Source organism: Eleginops maclovinus, chromosome 7, assembly GCF_036324505.1.
Source record: "Eleginops maclovinus isolate JMC-PN-2008 ecotype Puerto Natales chromosome 7, JC_Emac_rtc_rv5, whole genome shotgun sequence".
Taxonomy (NCBI): domain Eukaryota; kingdom Metazoa; phylum Chordata; class Actinopteri; order Perciformes; family Eleginopidae; genus Eleginops; species Eleginops maclovinus.
In genome coordinates, this window is record NC_086355.1 from 16,328,294 (window position 1) to 16,337,048 (window position 8,755).

At 38.8% G+C, this 8,755-nt stretch overlaps 1 non-coding gene across 1 annotated transcript; it reads left to right on the forward strand.

The window, feature by feature from the left end:
- The first annotated feature begins 8,255 nt into the window (after positions 1 to 8,255).
- Positions 8,256 to 8,327, forward strand: trnaa-ugc (transfer RNA alanine (anticodon UGC)). Its single transcript has one exon. It is a non-coding gene; the product is annotated as a tRNA-Ala (tRNA).
- The last annotated feature ends 428 nt before the right edge of the window (positions 8,328 to 8,755 follow it).

Sequence of the window (8,755 nt, forward strand, 5' to 3'; positions counted from 1 at the left end):
ATGTCTTCTTGAAACTTTGGTAAACTACCCCTTTAAAATATGAATTGTGAACAAAAATTCACAGTGATTTTCATCAAAATCTTTTTGTCAGTTTTTGCGATGTCTTCTCTGAATCTGTTTAAAAAATTGTCTGTATGAATGTGCAGACTGTTTCCTGTAGCTCAGTGATGCTTTACTGTGAACAAAGTTGTCTTTTGGCCCAACAACCATCTTCTTATTAACAATTAAACGTTTAATATTATTATTATTATTATTATTATTATTATTATTATTATTATTATTATTATTATTATTATTATTATTATTATTTAATGGCAGCCTATTTCCGCCACTGAGAGGAAACATTTCTATCCTTTAAGTCATTATTAGGGCTGGAGCACCAGAGCAGAGGACCTTTTGTAATTCCTCAAATCATTATTTCTTTTGGTAACACAATCAATTATTGGCATTGACCAAACAAAAGCTATTTACTCTGAGCAGCTTCTAAATCTGGCAGAGCTGGTGTTATGGCTGTTGGATTTGGCACCTCCCCTGTAACTTTAGACCAGGATGGTCATAATCCCACAGAAATCCCACCGGTGTTAGTGTTTCTCCTCTGACTAACACTCACTTAGGCAAACAAGAGCATTTTACTCTGGATTAATGGTGTTTATAAAATGGCCTTCCTTTCCCGGATGATGATGACCTCAGACCATGTGTGTGTGCATGTGTGTGTGTGGTGAGAATCCTCAGTTTTTTCCTCACAACATCTCCTGTACTGGTGCTTTGGACAATCAAACTCAACTCCTCTACCTCTCACCCTGATGTGAGGAGCATACCAGCAGGGCTCCAGATGCTGAAACCAGAGTAAGAGGTAGCTTTATATTGATGTCATGCAATATTAGCAGTGTTTTAGGTGCTGTCTTAATGAAAACATGTTAGATATAATGACATTTACTTTCGGCATGAGGCCCCAACGAAACAAAGATTTGTTATTACATTCTTTCTGTCATTCGCAGCAGCACACCAATAGCAGTTGCACCTCTGAGGTAATATTTAGCTAGGCTATTTGTGTGTGTGAATCAGACATTCCTCATACGGATGTGAAAAAGAATTACGTAAGTAATGACGTGTGTGTGTGTGTGCGCGCGTGTGTGTGTGTGTGTGTGTGTGTGTGTGTGTGTGTGTGTGTGTGTGTGTGTGTGTGTGTGTGTGTGTGGAAGTGTGTGTGTAAATGTGAATCTCCTCTCACAGTGTTTTTTTTTCCTACAGATGTATTTAATACCACCAGCTCCTTATCAGGCCTCCGAAAAACAGAAAGAGACGTGTTTGATTAATTGATGCGCATCTGTGGAAAATGCTTGTTTGACACTTTTCATGGAAGTGAAAGGAGTCACGCTGCAGAAATCCACTGGCTGGATCCAGGAATGTGCCAATAAGGATGAGAGGAAGAAAACCGTAGAGCAGGGGGCTTTTTTCTTTCATACAGACATTGCACATTGCACCTTAGAATCTTTATCTGACTCTAATAACGAATAACGTGTCCAACCACCAACATTACCACACAGATTGAAAATGGTGTCTTGTCACTTGTCAATTGCTTTCATTATCCAATCATTTCTTATGTTCTTATTTTTCCAGGTTGTGTAGTATTGACTTCAGGAACTATATTTGGAAAACCACTGCATATTTAACAATAATAATAATGTGGACAAAGGAAGCTTGCAGTGGGAACCTCATAGCAGTCACTCCTGTAGTCACTTAGGAAAAACATTGGGTTAGGAAAACTTTAATATTTTAGTTTTTCTTTTGAGCCAATATTGTCTTGTTATGTTACATTCTTATCCTCCCAAAAATGTCAACATTTGATGAATTTAGCTGAGCCTGAATTTCAACCTACTGTATGGTGCATCACTACATTTATTACATGTTATTTGTTAGACACTTTTTTTGTACATTTGAAGTACCTCCTAAGCAGCACTACATATGTGATGTAGGTACACATGTACAGGAAGTGATGAAATGTTTAATGGTGCATTGAGACGGAAAGAGTGGAAAAGAGAAAGTCAGAAGTTGCATGAATGCACACAAACTCACAGTTTACTGTGATAGCACACCATGTTGTCGCAGTAAACTGCAGCATCACCTTTGCCCCGTTGTTGCACTTAAATGAAATCAGCTGTACCTGCACCGACATTGAGCTTGTTTGAGATTTACAGTAGAAGAGAATCACTTTTTTAAATTATTGTGTGGTTATGCATATGTAAGCAAACTGTTTTGGAAACTCTTCCCCGAGGTGTGTTAAGGTAATGTAAAACATATTGGCTGTACAGTTATCTACAAAGAGAGTTGAAATCATCATCAGCTTCATCTGCATTAACACACAATAATAGAGTAACTTGTACAAAAAATGTAGTCGACAGCGATCCGTGTAGTGTTATCAATTTGTTTTCGTACAGTTGATTTTCACGCCATTCAAATTGAACAATGCCATTGATTAGAACAATGCAAATCCATTAATGGTGGAAGCAAATATTCTTAGTACAAAAATGTTGCCTTCACACTTCATCTGGTTTATTTATGATGTGCTTTGTGGAAACAGGACTGTTCTTTAAAAAAATGTGTTTGTAAGAATTCTGATGGTATCTGTTTGAAAAAGAACACTGTCGTTGTGTAGATTTATGTCTCTACGTCTACACTAACAACACCTGTAGATGTACACTCTGACACACTGGGAGGTGAGGCGGCATCTCAAGAGAAGACTGATGCTTACGTGCTTTGGTTTCACTTGGGTAGACATAGAGCTATTGTGGCTGCAGACAGTTGGAAGATGACACCGCTCACAAACATCGCTGTAGTGTGTGTGTGTGTGTGTGTGTGTGTGTGTGTGTGTGTGTGTGTGTGTGTGTGTGTGTGTGTGTGTGTGTGTGTGTGTGTCCGCTGGGAATGATACACAACACCCATCACAGAAGGTAGCATTGATGAGCACATGGCGTGGGAACAGCTAATTAATGCACATTGACCAGCTGACCAACGTCTTCTTTGTCTTTCATTTCTTTCTTTTTGTGTCTCTAAACAAGTGACAAAATTACAATTGGAGCCGACACTGACATCAATCAAAATGACTTTATCAGGGAAAAAGGAACAAGGTAGAAAGATTCCTTAATATTTTGAAAATAAGGTTTAAACATCGAGAATATCCACATTTCTACTTCATTTCCCACAAATCATAGGCCTCAAATAAATTGTATATATATTATTATATTTTGTATTTATTTAGTTTGTCTTCCACATGCTCTTTGCCATGGACTAGCAGTGTGTAGGTTACACAAGGTAAAAGTCAATAACATTACTGTAAATAAATTCCTGTCACACATCTAAACTTGATTTATATTTTGTGGCAACATGTTGTTCCCCTGCTGTAAGAAACATGACGTACAGCGAGGAGTCACAGTCAGGACAGTCTGGTATTGAGAGTGCCTGTATTCTTTTCCTTCTTATGATTCAAATAAGAGTCTTTGACCAGGACCCTCATCCTGGCCCTAACCTTAGTCAAAGATTTTAGTGGTTTAGGTTTTTTCACAAAAAATCTGATTTTGGCTGCACGCAGGAGTAAGGATGGATTGCACTCTATCCTTCCCCATCATCAGATCAGAATCATAATTAGTCCAACACTTTGGTTAATAATCATATAGTCTACGCGTGAAACAAACCCTTTTATCCTCTGGTATGATTGATGCTAATTAGCAAGTGTTAGCATGCTAACATGCTAAATGATGATGGACACCATGAAAAGCATTTCTCGCACTTAAAATCTGAATTTTAGCTTTGCCATTTTGAGCATGTTAGCATTAAACTGAGATTACATATTTTAGGGAACTTTAATTTAACTACTTTAATTTAATATACTTTAATGCAATGTTTTCATCTAGACAACAGTAACAATATCAGATTTTCCTTGAAATCAAATTAGTTTGGCCCTTGATGTCAAGGTGCCCACAACATAGAGATTTTGAGCAGATAAGCACAACAACAGCATGGATGCAGTGTTTGCATTTTAAGAATAGGTGATACATTTGTTTTTATTTTCACCATGTGTATGTATATTTCAAAATGATATGTGTCATATGCATGCATTAGGTTTTAATGTTCCATCATTGATCATTGATCAGAAGCACTGCAGGTATGAGGACAAATATCTGGTGAGCATTTAGTACTCTTTAGATGATGTAGCTATGCATATCTGGTTATGTTAGTCTAGTTGTCTTTATAAAAGATGCAAAGTCTTTTAAATAACCAGGTATTTCTTTACAAAATTGGTGACTTTTTAAGAACAAAAAGTGATTTTCTTTCAGGTGCATATACTCTATGGTTTAGTGGGATGAAATCATATTTTTAATTCAGTTACTTTAAGTCCCCGGCATGTCATTAATGTCCACTTATTTCAGTGTTCTCTGGTCAATGACGGGCGATGACAGAGTTGTCCTGAAGGCTGGATGGCTTGGCCTGGGCCGGTGTAACGGGCATGCCAGCATTTAATCCTCTGTGTCCTCCTTTGACCAAGAGGAAGGACAGATGGACACTCAGAAGAGACTAAAACCCGACTTTAGAATACATTTACATTTTCTAACATTTTAACCTGCGTTGCCATTTTGAGCTCCATTTATGTGACAAAGTGAGTTACCAGGTTTTCAGGACGAATGTTACACATTTTTTCTAATTATTCAATCAAATAAAAAATCCCCTCTGGAGCCATATTCTGCAAAGGGGATTTTCAGCAAGAGAACAAAAGGGTTTCTTTCTTCCTTCTCCACCTGCTTTGTATTCCCTCCTGTTCTCTCCCTGTCTGTCTCTCTTCCGCAATACTTTCTGTCATCCTCTCTGCGGAATAAAACAGAGCTGAATTACGGGCAACCCCCCAAAATGTGTGTGTGTGTGTGTGTGTGTGTGTGTGTGTGTGTGTGTGTGTGTGTGTGTGTGTGTGTGTGTGTGTGTGTGTGTGTGTGTGTGTGTGTGTGTGTGTGTGTGTGTGTGTGTCTGTGTGTCTGTGTGTCTGTCTGTATGCGTGGGAGAAACTGTGCCAGCCTGAACCCTCTGAACTGCAGCTCTGACAGACCTCAGCTCTCTCTGCAGGTGAGTTGGACATCAGCACTCTCTGTGTGATGGAGCCAGAAACACAAACTCGTTATATTTTCACACCTTATTTGATTTTGGAAGTCTATGCATGTTTGACTTCACTGATTAAACCTGGATTTAAGGAAGTGTTCTACTGCAGCACATTAATTGGTCAACAACATTTTAGAGATTTCATTATCCCTACTAATCAAATCAGATCTCAATCAGCTCATCTGAGAAAACTGAGCATATAACCGACTCACACCATGCAATCTAGGTGATAACTAACTGTATTACGTCCTTTGAAGACAAAAATACCTCCATGTGGTTATCAGTGATGTGTACAGTACTGAATGCTGCAGCTTGAATAGTAGCAGTGTAAATATATCCCTTTATAAAGCCCTCAACAACCAGGCCCCCTCCTACCTCACATACCTGCTGCACCACCACACCCCTTCCCACTGCCTCCGCTCATCAGAAGCCAACCTCCTATCAATCCCCACCTGCACCAAGCACTGAACCTGGGGGGACAGAGCCTTCTCCGTCGCTGCCCCCTCCCTCTGGAACTCACTCCTACAACCCATCAGAGACTGCACTGACCCCACGACCTTCAAGAAACTCATAAAAACTCGCCTCTTCAAGCTGACTTTTAATGATTGTTGCTACATTGCTCGATTTTAATGTGACTTTTACTTTATTTATTTGTTGTCTTTATTTTTATTCTGTAAAGCGACTTTGAGCACCTGTAAAAGTGCTTGTAAAATAAATGTATTATTAATATTATGACACAGATGAAACTGTCTTTCTGCTGCAGCTCCTAAAGGTCACTGCTCCCACATTATACGACTAAAAACAGCTTCCTCACTGTCTCTGGCTTATGGCTTCCCAAAACACAGACCAGCAGGTTTGGTATTTTTTAAACACTCTGCAGTTCCTGTGTTTCCCTGAATTACCTCTGGCTTTGACACCTGGTTACAGGCCGCTGACAGTGGAAAGGTCAAACGAGTGAGCAAACAACACATCCTGCATCAACATTCAGGTACACGGAAGAAACAATTTTCATCTGCAGCTGGGCTAAATATGGAGTCACAGCTCTCCTCAGTGATACTGGAGTCTGTAATAGCGGTCAAAGTAAGTTTGCATGAACAAACTGCTTTGTCTTGTATTTTGAAAGCAGGTGTCTTGTGTGGGGTTTCTCAAAGAAAACATTGTTTTAAGATCCAAATCAGACATTTATTTACACCATATGTGTAAATAATGAAGAACATTTCTATATACGTGCTGTTTTAATACATGAACCATCACTGGACGGCAAATAAAGCAATGTGCTAAAACACAAGGGTTGCAGTTGTTTTGTTTTCTCTCAGGAGAAAAGCGTCCTTCACTTAGACTCAGCAGATTCACACAAATTAAAAATGTTTCTCTCCATATAATCAATATGTTCTCTGTGCAGCGACTGTTGACTTGAGATTTTAGAAAAAAATTACTGCGTCAGCATCTAACTCAATGTTCCTTCACTGGCCAGTTAAATGGACCTGAAGTTAAAATGTGCAGAGGCTGGACTGACTGACCTGTATAGGTGTTGGTGTCATTACAGGTCAAGGCTTGAAATGAGGACAAACACGCACACCCACAATGCAATCACTGATATCAAGTGAGTAACTATAGCATAAAATATTAATGAAAAAGGTAGTGTCTCCCATTTCAGCTCAGGTGCTGATCCATGATCAAACTCCACAGGCAGGCATGACATTTAAGAGGCTCCAGTTGCACCGACAACATCTGCTGTAAGTGGAGTAAATGTTAACACACGTTGGTTGCATCAAACACACTTATCTATGACCAGAACATCTCACATACTCCTGATGGTTGTCCTTTACCAAGGTTGTTATTATTGTGCAAAGCTATTATTTCATGATGCATGTATTGAAGTAATCAAGCATCATTCTAAAAAGGACAATATGTGAGACGTCATCCTGCAGGTCAAAAGTGAGTCTACAAAAAAAAAGAGACTATTCTTATATCTATATCATCAGTGTTATTTATAGCAGGCTATCATAGAACATCTTCAGGAACATATTCAGTGGTACATTTACACAACAACTTTAAATAACTTGCATTTATTTTATATTAACATTGGACACTCTGGAGAAATATCAGCTTTGTCATAGTTTTTTAGCCTTTTGTTTTTATGGCATTTCCTTAATTATGTATGAGGTATGAACTCTCCCCACTCTGAATGCCTTTGGATAGCATCGAGTTCTTCCACTTCACAGTCAAAGCAAATGGTTCCCTCTTGTGTGCATTGTGTGTCATTAGCCAATCAACAGCAGCCTTCTGAAACTGCTGTTTTGCTCAATGTGCATTTTAACAGTTTCAGGATTTCAAAGTCAAAATGTAACACGATGTAGTACTGTACTGTTTATTATAAATGTAAAGTTTTCCTTTTTTGTAATCATCAAACCCCTTGCCCTTAACTTTCTTCGTAAAGGAGTTGAGGATGTGTTTCTTCAGGTTGTTTATGTCACTGCTCTAACATTAGGTGTGAAGGGGATGTAGGTCATGTTAGAGCACGTACAAGGTCCTGGGATCAATCCCCTGTATCTCCATCATAGCTGATATTTTCTTTATCTATTTTAATAGTAACCCAACCACAGTCATCAAATCTTAAACAAATAAGAGCACAAATCTGCAGCAATAGAATCATTTAGGCTGCTCTGTGGATATTGTCACCGTCATTAGCAACAGTTTGGATTATTTTGAAGAGGGTGAAAAAAAGGGGGATGTAGCTCAGTGGTAGAGCCTGTACAAGGTCCTGGGATCAATCCCCAGCATCTCCATCACAATTTCAACAGATTGTTTCTTCTAAATTCAATTGACAGTCATACTCAAGCCATTAAGTAGTGTCTTATATTAAAGGTTCTTGAAAATCACCCCGTTAATTCATCGGTGGTATAGTGGTAGAGTGTGTGCTTTGCATGTTTAAGGTCCTGGGATCAATCCCCAGCATCTCCATCGTTGCAGTGGTCTCTTAAAGTCTTGACCAATGGACATTTTGTGACAAGAGTTCTTGAAAGCATTTTTTTCTAAATAATAAAGCAAAAGGATTGATATAATAATAAACAAACAAGTACATGTATGGATTGATGTGACACCATGAAGGGGATGTATCTCAGTGGTAGAGCGTGTGCTTTGCATGTACAAGGCCCTGGGATCAATCCCCAGCATCGCCATCATGGTTAATTTACTTAATACAAAACTAGCTCTCAATTTACAAAATCCCCCAGTCATCAGATTTCAAACCGATAGAGAATCTTTAGGGTGTGGTGTAACAGAAGGTTTGTAGAAAGAAACTGTTCCTACAGATCTGCAGCAACAGAAGAATATGGGCTGTTCTTTGGATATTGTCATCGTCAACAGCAACAGTTTGGAAGACTCTTTTTAAAAGCAGAAAAATAAAAAAGGGGGGTGTAGCTCAGTGGTAGAGCATGTGCTTTGTAGCTCCTGGGATCAATCCCCAGCATCTCCATTGCTAATTAAACAGATTACTTCCTATACACTAAATGGACAGTCATACTCAAACCATTAAGAAGTGACCTTTATCCAAGTTTCTTGAAAAGCAGGCCATTAGTTAATCTGTAAAGCTTTTGACAAACAATCC